The sequence below is a fragment of the Miscanthus floridulus genome, chromosome 3 (genome assembly GCF_019320115.1).
Source record: "Miscanthus floridulus cultivar M001 chromosome 3, ASM1932011v1, whole genome shotgun sequence".
NCBI lineage: Eukaryota > Viridiplantae > Streptophyta > Magnoliopsida > Poales > Poaceae > Miscanthus > Miscanthus floridulus.
The window spans coordinates 145,983,481-145,997,368 of NC_089582.1; the positions used below are offsets into that span (position 1 = coordinate 145,983,481).

Genomic DNA, 13,888 nt, shown 5'->3' on the forward strand with positions numbered 1-13,888 from the left:
TTTTTTATTTATATTTAATGCTTCATACATGCATCTAAAAATTTGATGTGACGGAAAATCTTAAAAAAATTTGTAAAATTTTGGGAAACTTACGAAGTCGCCAGCTCCACTGCGGACGCCCTAATGGCTAGGCAGGGCTGTCCACAACTCGATGAAGTCGGTCTTCATCCTGTCGGCCATGACACTCGCTCGTGCAGGTCGTCGTCAGGATCACCTTGTCCGACAGCTTCATTGAGAGCGTAAGTGGCTCTGAGTTTGGCCATGTAGCCTACATCTCTCACAACTTGGGCCTGTTTTTTTTTCCCCACCAGGCAGCTCGGCATGTTGATGCCGAAGCAGCTCCTGAGACTTTGCAGTACGCAGCGAAGGTGACGCGGTGGCTGGACAAGTGGACGTTTTGGGGGTGGCTTCATTCCTAGGCCCCGTTTTCCTCGGGTCACATCGAGTTGGCGGTCTATTGACCCGCGCGCAAACCCAACAGTACGTTCAACTACTGAGCTCCCAGCATTGGGGAGAAGAAAGGGAGAGTGAGTGACGAGTTTAGGTTGAGACAGAGATGGGATTGGAAATCCCAGATTCGCCCCGTCAATGGACATACTGGTATTACCAATGGAAAAAATAAAAAGAAAAATACAAAATTGGCCCACATATTATGGTATTGGCCTCACCTATTTTGATACCATCCCTACATTTTGGTACTTTCACATGGTTACCTCCTATTGTTACACCATGCAATCTTTTTTCCAAGCACCATAATTTTTTTTCTCGATTTCCCCACCAAAAATCAAAATGGAAATAGGAAAAACTATATGACCTTCACGATCGATTGAAAATTTTGAATAACAATAATAAAGTTTTTGTACATGGGCCGGATGCAAAAAAACATGATTTGTTCCATATGTACAAGCCATTGGCTTCCCTATAGTTTTGTCCACGTAAACAAACTTGTGTTCAGTCAATAGTTATTTATGTCAAACTAACTATGGTCTATAACTTCTGTTCCGCTACTTTTTTCTGTTATGGGTGTACAAACCTTTTTGTTCCATTGAACAAACTGCTATTCAAACTGCTGTTCAAATTGAATAATTCTTATCAAACAAGCCAAAGAAATGGTCTAAAAGCCCAACAGATCAATTGTTTGGAATTAAAAACCTACTTAAAATATTTATTATTCAATGTATAAGTTTTATGGTGGTCGAAAAAAATATGGACCGGTTTGTGGCCGAAAGAGATCGGATGCTGACAAAATATAAGGTACCCATAAAAATGTACTAGAAAGTACCAAACATGCAGAGCCAATCCAGAAAAGATGGGACCAATACCAAGACCTAATAGGAATGGTTCAGTAATAAAGGCCCGTTTAGATCCAAAAATTTTTGGATTTTGGCTCAATGTAGCATTTCGTTTGTATTTGGTAATTAGTGTTTAATTATGGACTAATTAGGTTCAAAGTTTCGTCTCGCGATTTCTCGACCAACTGTGTAATTAATTTTTTTTTTCGTCTACATTTAGTACTCCATGCATGTGCCGCAAGATTCGATGTAACGGGTACTGCGCAAATTTTTTTGGATTAGAAGAGGTGGATCATGGTGCCGAGCAGTCCGACGCCTGACATTCAAAACCATGTTACAGCTTTTAGGCAACAGCCCTCGAAACCGCTGCTTAGCACATCTGCTCCTTGGTGAGCTGCCGCAGCAACTGAGCAAACGCCGCTTCCGACGCGAGCGCCGAATGAAAACATTGCGCTGTGTCGCCGATCTATGCAACAACTTTGCGGTTGCAGGCGTGCTTGCTTAAACGTAGAAGAGGGTATGCGAACATGAATGCCCTCGACCCAAATTCCTATTGCATCTCACTCCCAAGAACATGACCCACACAAACGCCCCTTCAATATGTTGCGGACCGTCTCCACTTTGATATCTGATTCTTGTTTTGGTAGCCGAACGACTATGCACACAACTTTCACAATTTTCAGCCGTTGTCAAGACATACCAAGAACCTATAGCTACTTATAGGCAGGACGATGCACTATGTCTCGTCCCTTCGTATCTGTGATATTTATTTTGGTTGTACCAATGGTCCAAGTTGAAAAGAGGCTTTTGGCATTAAGGTGTGCAGGGGGTAGCTCACACGTTTACGATCCCTCGAGATGACCTCCCGCTACAATCCCACACCACTAGCCACTCATTTCTTTCCACCTCCATTTATAACTCCTACTTGGAGCAATTGTGCTTATTAGGAACACGATTCGATCCTTACCGGACATAGGGCTCATTGCATGAACCAATATAACCCTTATAAGCTTTTAAGGCCCTTTTGGATTCACTATCTTATAATAATAGTTATTTAGCTGGTAGCTATTATCTAATTTGGTTTAGCTAGCGGGATAGTTGTTAAAAAAATAGGATAGTTGTTATCTAAAGCTCAAGCTAACAATTATCTAGTCTATTATCTATATCTGTTTGGATCCAAATTAAAAGAGATAATTATTAACAGATAACTACTAAGTGCTAAGTGCTAAGTCATCCGAATCTAACGCGAAACCTGCTTTATATTCCAAAGCTTAACTTGAACCTTTATTAATTAACTGTGTTTGTTTAAGTTTTTATTATTTAGCTATTTTTGCCTCCTAATCCATGTGAATATTTGTCTTGTTATATTCATCATTGTAGCTAGCACAAGTGGGATAAGCATGGGCGCTTTGGCTTCATTTATTCCCACTGCATCACGCGTAGTATGTACAGTTAGAGTTAGGCATGCATGCCTGAAGTTGTAGCAGACTGATGCCGCAGTAGTGTTCTTCGGCTACCTCCTTCGTTTTTCACTGACAGTGCATGAACACCGGACCATTGCCTGTCTTATATTATATATCTATATGCTCCGATCCTGTACGGCCCCGCAAGGACTCGTCGCGATCGCGATGCACTTTTTTTCTTGAGTTACTGTAATAATTGGTCGTTGTAATAGCAAGACCAGTAACATGGAGTAACTAGCTAGTAAAAGTGCCACTGTCAGTCTCCTTTCAAGGCACAAGCGAGAGCTCCTGCAACTTGTAAACAAGGTAATTACGGAATGCAATTTGTTTCCAGGAAGGAGAATACTGTTGGAAAGATGTGAGAACTGAGAACACGGTCACGAGGATGGTGGCAATTAAAGATGATACGACAATCTAAGATTTAAGATTGGGAACCTCCGGAGCGTGTGGTCTGGAAGGAATGGCAAGCGAAAGCAGCTATGGCAGGAGATGGAGCAATGCTCAGGACATTTAGGCCCTGGTTTAGATTGCAAGTTTTTTTACTATCTCTCCATCACATTAAATCTTTGGACACATGTATGGAGTATTAAATATAGATAAAAAAAAATAACTAATTACACAGTTTGATTGTAAATTACGAGACGAATCTTTTGAGTATCGTTAGGCCATGATTGGACAATAATTGTCAAATACAAACGAAAATACTACAGTGCCAAATACTGATTCCTAACCTCAATCTAAACAAGGCCTTAACCTGAACAATTTTGGCCGAGCCGCCGCCGCTGTCTCGAATACATGCATTGTCGGCTTGTATAGATGCTCCATTGTTTCTTTGAAACAAATTAAAGCGGAGGACAAACTTTTCTCTATTTTTTTTTCTTGACCCAATTGAGATGATGAGCAGAGTTCGTCTGATAGGGGTAGAGAGATCGATCACGACAGTTACTGTTACTTTCGCCGCCGACATCAATTAGCCTGTTCGGCTCGTGTTGATACGATCGTATACGATCGTGGGATTATTACTGCTGGCGGGATGACCGCAAGTCATCAGTGTCGCTCGACCCCGTCGAGTGAACGTAGCTTCGCCCCTGAAAGAGGGGCAACACGATAAGGAATGACCTCGGCCTAGGTTCCTAATTCATCTCGCTCCTAGCTAGAAACACGACTCGTCGATTGACGCCACTCAATATTTTCTTTATTTTCTTTGCTTCGCTTCAATCTCAAATTTCGGTCTTATTAGACGAATGTATGCTATGGTAAGCACAAAGTTTTTTGCAAATTTCAGACGTTGTTCACGTCACAAAGAAGAACCTAGGCATTTATAGATAGGATACAGTCACACGGTACAATAGCGGATTATTGTCGTTGAGATCAAATATTGATGTCACCTATATTGGTAGGTGAAGAACTAAAAGTCGTCATAGCATGCAACTGCATGCAGGAAAAAATCTAAATAGCCCCTTTATTGATGTCCCCTATAAAACAAAGCGGATGACAACTCCTTCTTTATTTTTCTTCTTCTTCTTGAGCCGATTGAGATGACAAGCTGAGTTCGTTTAATAGGGTGTACTTTCGTCGACATCAGTCACTGCCTAAACTCCTTTTTTTCCCCTATAACAATGAAATACTAATTCTGTGGTGTTCTTTAATGGCGTGGATCAGAATTGATTTGTGGACCAGTGTGTACTTGATTTAAACTTGATACTGATCTAACGCTGCACAAGTGTAGTACAATATTATTCTTTGCGAGCAATTGTTTCCTCTTTTTTACTTACTAGGGGTAGATGCAACTAGTGTTGTTTTGCTCAAATACTATCACTGTTTCCTTACTTTTAGTTACGCTCTGTGCTCTCAGCTAGCTTAGCCATCCACAGACAGCATCTGCTGCTGCGAGCCATAGTCGCCAAGCTCATCTTGGTTGGCTGTTCACGGCACTTGTGAAGCTCATTGCACAACGCACAGCTATAAGAAGCGGAGAACCAGCGTGGTAACTGCATGAGCGCCCTATGGGATCACAACTCTGTTGCAACATATAGTAGTGTCGTGCGACATGCGTGCTTTGTTTCACCAAATGGAGCTATACGAGCACGACTCCCTTCGATCGACCTAAATTCCTGTTGCTTCCTACTCCTACTCCTACTCCAAGTTTTTACTGTTGGTGGTGATGGCACAATGTGAGAGGCTAACTATTTGTAGGAAGGAAGCATGCAATGGCATCGTACGGTCGTGTACCATATTGTCCTCGTCTGTTTTTTAAGTAATGTATAGTTCCGGTTCAAAAGTTAAAATGGAAAGAGGCAAAGCTTCTTTTTTTTTTAAGTAACGATGATGTGGACATGCCTAACGTAGCCGTCCACGATGCTGACGAGGAACCCGGTGTCAACACGGAACCTATGGTCACAGTTAATAATGTGTTTAGGAACACGCTAGCTGACGACACCGAGGATAACGATGGCATTTCTCCGCTGCTACGTAATGTAGAGACCGAATGTCTTAGTGAAAGACAGCTGAGAAAGCTAGAGAAAATGAGACAAGATGGCAAAACACCATTGTATAGGAATTGTCCAATGAGCAAACTGAAAGCCGACATCATGCTGTTAGAGTTCAAATCGACAAACGGATTGAGTGATAAAGGCTTCGATCAGTTATTAGGTATAATAAGAAAATGCTCCCAGAAAAAAATGAGTTGCCAGAAAAGACATACTTGGCCAAGCAAATAATCTGCCCTATCGGTCTCGAGGTTGAAAAAATCCACGCGTGTTCCAATGATTGCATATTGTGCCGTGGAGAAAAATACAAAGACTTGGACAAGTGCCCCAAGTGTGAAGCTCCACGGTACAAGGAAGGCCCGTCAGATGAGGGCACCAAGACCAGAGGAGGTCCCGTAAAGGTCGTTTGGTATTTCCCTATAGCTCTCCGGGTGCATAGGCTGTTTGCATGTGCAAAGTCAGCCAAGCTGTTGCGCTGGCATGACGAAGAGCGTAAGAAAGATACAATGATGAGACACCCCACCGATGGACTTGACTGAAGGACTGTCAATACTATGTTCTATAAGACTATAAGGACATCGGTGGAGAGGTAAGGCACATTTGGTTTGCTTTGAGCACAGATGAGATGAATCCTTTCGATTAGGTTAGAAGCAATCATAGCACCTGGCCAATGACGCTCTGTATATACAACCTTCCACCTTGGGTCTGTATGAAGCGGTCGTACATCCAAATGCCACTACAGATCCAAGGGCTAAGACAACCTGAGAATGACATCGATGTATTTCTGGAACCAGTGATCGATGAACTAGTGGAGATGTTTGAAAAGGGTGTGCCGGATGTTTGAGACGAGTACAAAAAGGAACGTGTCATGATCAAGAGAGTACTTATCGCTACAATCACCGACCTGCCAGGTCAAGGTTCGTTGTCCGGAGAGAAGACAAAGGCTATACTGGATGTGTCGAGTGCTTGGACGACACCGATGCGGTAAATCTACCAAATAACTCAAAGATAGTTTATATGGGACACCATAGGTTCCTACCTAAGGATCACCCTTACCGTAGGAACAGAAAAGATTTCAACGGTACTATTGAGAAACGCTTAGCTCCAAAATATCGAGACGGGCCTGCGATACTTCGAGAACTCAACAAACTAGAGGTTGTCCTTGGGAAGGGGGACAATACAGTAGCAGCGCCTGATGGGAGCGTTTAGAAGAAAAAATTGGTTTTCTGAAAACTACCTTACTGGCTATTTCTGAGTGTACGCCACTGTCTTGATCCCATGCACATCACTAAAAACGTGTGCGCTAACACTCTTAACACCTTGATGGACACCGGGGGAACATCAAAGGATTTACTAGCCACACGTCTGGACATGCAACACTTGGGTATCAGGAAGGAGTTGCATCCCGTGGAGCTAGAGAATGGCCAGTTCGAACTTCTGGTTGCGTCATGGACATTGAAGAAGGAAGAAAAACGTGCGCTTATTTCTTTCTTCAATGAACTCAAAGTCCTTCTCTCCCCCTTTCTCTCTCTCCCCAACTCTCAAACTCTCTGCTACATTGTTGCTAACGTGTTTAGCGTGGTTCTCTCGCGTGCGCGGTCTGTGGCGGTTTTCCTGTGCAGCCGGTACGCTCCTGAGGCGTTTGCGGGCGCACGGTACGCTACCGCTGGCGTACCGGCCGCTTTAGCGTTGCGCAGTGCGGACAGCCTTATAAGCAGCGCTATGCATGCTTGCTTCACCCAGGACTGGAGCTATATGAGCACGAATCCATTCAACCCTCGTTGGACCCTAATTCCTGTTGCACAACCTGACAAGGCTGACGCACGCATGCATACGCACATGCAACTCAATCCAATCTCTTTCATTTTTTCATTATAATTCTTTAACGAAGCATCCGATTTAAAAACAATTTCACCATTGAACTCCTGACATTTTTGTGCACGATTCAAGATCCATTATGAATATATTTTTGAAAAAATTTAAAATTCAAAATTTTGCACATTAGGATATAAAGATTTATGCTTCTGTCTACGCATAGAATCTTGTGAGTGATAGCATACAAACATGGAGACGATCTCGTCTGCTCCAAATTTGAAATTTGAATCATAGCACGATGCGGCCGATTAGGTGCATAGAATCTATGGTCAAGATGCGTAGAAAAGTTTTTGGTGGCGACGTTGCATACAAATTAGTGGTTGAATGAATAAAAACTAACTTTGTTACCGCGCATAGAGACGACCTAGTCTTCTCCAAAATTTGAAATTTAAATCATGGCACGTAATAGCCGATTGGGTGTGTACAATCAACGGTCAAGATGCGTAAAAAAGTTTTTAGTTCCGACGTTGCATACAAATTAGTGGTTGAATGAATAAAAAATAATTTTGTTACCGCGTAAAACCTCTTCACATGGAGACGACCTTGTTTTCTCCAAAATTTGAAATTTGAATCACGGCACGTGACGACCGATTGGGTGCATAGAATCACTGGTCAAAATGCGTAGAAAGGTTTTTGGTGCCACATTGCATACAAATTAGTGGTTGAATGAATAAAAATTAATTTTGTTGCCGCGTAAAAACCTTTTCACGAGATGGACATTCCACCTGACACAACCGTGGTTGCCTCCATCAACATCATGCTTTCCAATATGGGGATGTATAATCAATATGGGAACAATACATAGAACATGGAGACAGCACGCGTAAAGCATGGAGACAATCTCGTCTTCTCGAAAATTTGAAATTTGAAAAATAACACGTGATGGACGATCGGATTCATAGAACCAATGATCAAGATGCGCTTAAACGTTTTGGCACTGATATTGCATAGAAATTAGTAGTTCGATGAATAAAAAGTAATTTTATTGCCGCATAAAAACCACATAGAAGTGCTCTAACAATGTATAGAATTGTGTACCAATAATGTATAAAATTGTATACCAACCATGTATAAAATTGTGTAGATGCATACAGATAATTATTCAAACAATATATGTCGAATTGTTCTAACAATGCATAGAAGAATGCTCTAACTATGTATATAATTGTGTGGCAGTGCACATGATAACTGCTCCAATAATAATGTATACAAATTTGTTGTAATAATGTATAGAATGCATACCAAGTTACAGTTTAGCCATGCATAGAAACTTATGCACACATGCACATAAGAACACAAAAACAGCAAACACAAAACAATAAACAGGCGTCACTGCCGTTGCCGAAGATGTCGTGCCTGCTTGTGGAGGTTGAGCTTCTGTTGGTGGGGACGAAGGAAGTGGCACTGCCGTCGTGGGGCGCTAAATTCGTCATCGGGACGCTACACCGGGTTGTAGGGACGGGCCGCCGCCACTGGGTGTGGAAGGGACGGGCCGCCACCGTTGCCTCCGCCTCCCCTGCGTGATGCTGGTGGTGAAGAAGTCGCAGCCGCCATGCATCGTGCTCCATGGATCCAGCGTAGGGGTGAGGGATGGTGCTGTGGCTGCCTCCGGGGTGGGCCGCGCAGTCGGCATGGGGTGGGACGGTCGGCCACCAGGATGGAGAAGCTGCCGTCGCCACAGCTGCAAGGTAGAGCAGCTGCCTCCACCGCCCACGAGAAGGCTCGCTCCTCATCCTGCTCGAAGTTCGCAAGGACGTGGTGGTGGTCTGCTTTCTCATAGTGTTGGGAGAAGGCAGAGCGGGTGCCCAAGCGAAGTTGCTCCTCCTGCCGAAGGGATCTGAGGGGCTCGGCCTCCTGCTGCCGACGACATCTGAGGGAACTCGGCCACCTGCCTGCTGTTGGGCCGGACTCCTTGCCTGATGCCGACCGGATCTGCGCTGCCTTCTTAGTTCGTCGCTCGAGGCCGCCGTAGCACGTCGTGGATGAGGAGGTTTCGCCGACGCTCCTTAACATCGAGAGCGAGGTGGCCTTCCCGATCTCCGGCGGCGAGAGAATGTCGTCACCTCCACGAGCTCGCCGACGCTGCCGCTCTCCCAACCGCCTGGGAGCCTCTGACAACGGGAGCTGACGATGGGAGAACGTCATCACCTCCACGAGCTCGCTGGCGCTGCCACCCTCCCGACCGCCTAGGAGCCTATCGTGAGCTCCAGGGCGCCGTTGCCGTCGACATCGTAGTCTCCACACGTCGGTGCTCCAGGGCACGGTGGCGCGCGCTCCAGGGGCGCGGCCGCAACGCTGCAGGGGCGGCGAGCCCCGCTCCAGTGGGGGTATTGCGCGCAGCATGGGGTGGCGGCCGCCGGCCTGGGGTGCCTGTGTGGGGATTAGTGTGTGGGGCAATATATAAGGCCTGGTGGGTAGGTGGGTGGGCCTGCAGGCTGGTCTGGTTGAGTTTGGGCTAGAACCTGGTTTGGTGGAACCAGGAAACACCAGTTTGGACAAGGGCTTCCACTAACTATTGGAATGCCAAACTTTAGCTTGCCTCCGCCCTCCGGTACAACATGGCCGCATCCGCACCCTTTCATCTTCCTAGTCTCGCATCTCAATTCTCAAATCCTCCACGGTCGTGGGGGAGATTGGCCGGCAGCCTGGCCCCTAGCCGCAGCAGCACAGCTCCATCGTGCCATCATCTGTTCTTGATCTCACGTCGACGCAAGTCCCAGCGGGGTAGCGGCCGCCGGCAAAAAGCTCTGTGGCATCCGTGTTTCTTGCGTTCTAGTAAAGAACGTGTTTTTTCATTCAGACCAAGATACCACATGCCAGGTATGTATGCTACTTTAGTAGTTCAGTATGGCACTTCACTAGTGACTTTTAAACGTACTAATGGATGCTTGCACATTAGTATCTGCTACAATTTTTATTATATGACTAATTTGATAGGCAATCAGAGCACATTGATACCATCGGCAGGGATCAGAATTTCTGCCGATTTTCACAAAAAATCGGTTATTTTTGTTTCTACCGGTGACCTCCGGAAAATTCATATATCGGTAGTTTTGATTCTATTTTGTTCGGATTTTTCTCTTCATATTTTAGTTAAAATTTCATGAAAATTTGCCAATTTTATCGAAATTTTAACTGATTTTCATCGATTTTCGTTTCTATCACTTCCCTCCACATGCGGAGCTAGGGAATATAAGCAATTTTGGACGCAGGGCGTTACACGGTTCAAACAAGATTCACTATCTTTCTTATTCTACTCTTTCACAAACGGATCCGAACTTACTTCTTTGGATCTTATCCCATTCATACAAATGAACATATTATAGTATAGGCAAGTAATCCCTATTATTAAGTAAGTCATTCACAATCCATATCATTATCCTGACATTTACTAAGTCCAATTTTAGAAGACTTTTTTCTTTTTTAGTCCCTTTAATTGACATAGATACAAGTACGTACTCTACTAGGATGATGCACAATAAATGGTCAGGATAGCTCAGTTGGTAGAGTAGAGGACTGAAAATCCTCGTGTCACCGGTTCAAATCTGGTTTCTGGCACAGAAAAAAGGATCTACCGAATAGGTATTGATAAAAATGACTAGTGTTGCGATTTGTAAAAGTTTATTTTGTCACAATATACCGTTATTATAATATTAATTTAATTTAATGTTATATATGATATTATATTCTCTCAACCTACGAGTTAGTACTCAGTACCGACCCCAGCGACCAATTATCCTGGCTTGGCCACTGCTGGCCTGTATCATCCCTGATGACAAAGCCCCACCCGCCTGACTTCTCCTGATTGAATAGTGACTATTGATGTCTCCCGTACAAACACAATTGCATTATGCTGCTTGCTTCCATCCACCCAGTTGATTGAGTTGATCGAGCTAGGATGCACCCTCAGGTGGTCATACAATCGAGCATCGCAGTGAACCTCGGTGCACCTTAGCTCGTGATCGAGCATCACAGACACCACCCATGTTTGTAAACTTCACCTCCTGCCACTGACAGCCATGAGTATGGCCATTGTCAGACAAAACAGAGATCGGAGTTCATGTTGAGCCACACCTTTGCTCTAGTACCTCGTTGTCGCTTGATTCCCGTTGCGTCCTACTCCTAAGGAATGTAGTCATCGACCCACCCAATGACAGTAGTTATTCTCTCACCTCTCTCCATCCTCGCTAGCTCTTCTGCAATTATCATATCTCTCATCGTTCACAAGGCACCATGAGATGAGGAGGTAGCTATTTATAGGTAAGGTGTAGATGCAAGGACTGACCGAGTGACTTGCATTCTTCAGTGTCTTCACCCACCAACCTAGCCACCAATAATAATTCATCTTGTTTCTAGCCTCAGCACCTAGTTCAATTATTTATATATAGGCCATTGGTTCTCTACCCTGGATAAACTTTTCAAAGTAACTGTGTTAGCCTGCGTGGTTGCATGCATCTTGTCACACATAAGCACTGAAATGTGTCCATCAAGGTTCAACATCAACTAATTATAATAGATAACAAGAGCTTTTACTAGCAAACAAGAACTAAAATGTGTCCATCAAATTTCAAACGATTTCATGCTAGGCATAAGACAGCATGATTTTAGGGGGGGAAATCTAAAACTAGTTTCATAATTTTTCAAGTTAAAACATCGTGTTATTTTTTCCCAAGCAAAATATTTGGACAAAATTTTCACAACTGAAATAAAACCGTCATCAAAACTACTCGTAGTGCAAAAACGAACTGCTTTTAAAATTGAGAAGGGTTAAAAAAAACTAATTTTGTAGATCAGGAAGAAAAATCAAACGACAGTGATAGTTGAGAGAGAAAAATTGGACTTTTTCATAACACTTTACTTGGTCCTTGCATCATAGGTGTTGCTACGTCCTGAGATCCTAATTGTCATGGTTCCATAGCATCACAAAGAGCGATTTTGAGGAATCGACATTCTAATGAACCAAGAATCATTGGAATTTCCTATCTTTTTCAGCTATGCTCTCAAAACAAAAGAGAAAGGAGACGTCAGCGTTGGTTTTTCCAACAAAAAGCAAGGACATTCAAACACGAACTTAAATGAAAAAACAAAATGCTAATTGCTATTCCGCGTTTGTCCCATCGACTTTGGCCAATGAGATTATTGTGCGCGTTTTCAGAGGAACTTGAAAAAAATAGATTCAGCACTACCATTGGATGGGGAACAACTACTTTTTTTCTTTCCTCAATCCTTCCTTCTCAAAAAGTATTCTGTTCCCATTGCTAAAGGCTTTGAACACCTCGGGTGCGCATTTACTCTCGGATGGTTCATGCTGCTCGCCTGGTCTGGAAGAACTCGCCAATCTTTACGGGTGTGTTTTGTTTCCTGTGTATCTTTACATTCCAGGTACAAGGTGGAGGCCCTTCCAAGGAGGCCCATGGCAAGATGGCCATGAGCGGCCTGCTCATGAAGACTAAATTACTATGTTTCTCCTTTCGGTAATGTTGTGGGTAAGACGTCCGATCGTCCGGACGCCTATGTTGGTGGGCCTCGCCTACCAAAACGGCTCAACACTATCGATCGCACGATCGCTCGCGTTGTTAAAAAAATAATCTCTGCTCACTTCCCTCTCGAATCGTCGCCGTGACCGCACCCATTCTCTTGCCGCCGCGCCCGTACTCCGCCTCGCTGCTGCCGCCTTTCCCCGCCGCTCGCTCCCTCCCACGATGCGTGCATCCGCCCACGACGCTTGGCTCCCCATTCCTAGGCCGTGCTCCATCCTGTGGCGCGTCGCGCGCCTCATCTCCTCCCCCACCCACACACACTACCGTGTCTGCCCCCTACCCTGTCGCACCCTGGTCGGCCGGCTCTCATGCGGCGGTGGCGTGGGGTGCAAGAGCAGCACATGCTATTAGGAATATCCACTTCTATGACTATCAACTTTCGTCATTGAAGGAGCCTGATGAATTTATGACGAAAAATGATTTGTTATAGAAGTCGCGTCATACTTGAACTTTTATGACGAGTCTAGAAATTTATCATAGAAGTGTAGATCTATGACAAAAAAACATATTGTCATAGAACTGCTTTGGCATGCGTAGCAGGGACAACCACGCTGGCGGGTGCTTCCGTTGGAGATGCTTTCCACGTGTACATGTTATAGCCGGATTTATCGGAGATGGTTCGGGTACGTGTCACCTTCTTACAGCACAATGTGGCCATCTCTGGTTCTTGCACGTTTTAGGTTCTTATTGGACCACGTGTCGAGTCCATGTTGTTCCACATGTCAGTTTTCTATTGGCACACGTGTCGTGTTGCGGTTGGGTCAGATGTCACTTCATTACAGATAAAAAACTTTGTCACAGATGTCTAATTAGTTCAATGATGAAGCCCTGGTCATCATAATTCTAAAGAGGATCATCACAGATGAGCAGGAACAGCGCGAGGGTTTTTGGTGACAAACCCCGTACTATTCTATGACGTTTTCGCGTGACGATGCTTGATTTCGTCATAAATAGGGAGGGTTGGAGGATCGTCGCCAATGATCTATGACGAAACATAAATATTCGTCATAAAAAGCGATATTTTATAACAGTTTTGGATTCGTCATTAAGATTTTCGTTATAGAAGTGGATATTTCTAGTAGTGCCACGGCGTCGGGGTGGCCTGGGAGACGGCGCTCCTCGCAAGGCCCCTCTGGGCGGCGGCCCTTCTTGGCCCCCTGCTTTGCTGGGCCTCGCCGTTGCCACTCCAGCGCCTCCGCCAGGGTGGCCTCCATCCACTCCCTATCCTC

General features: G+C 44.5%; 1 non-coding gene across 1 annotated transcript; it reads left to right on the top strand.

The window, feature by feature from the left end:
- The first annotated feature begins 10,604 nt into the window (after positions 1–10,604).
- TRNAF-GAA (transfer RNA phenylalanine (anticodon GAA)) lies at positions 10,605–10,677 on the top strand. The gene has a single exon. It is a non-coding gene; the product is annotated as a tRNA-Phe (tRNA).
- The last annotated feature ends 3,211 nt before the right edge of the window (positions 10,678–13,888 follow it).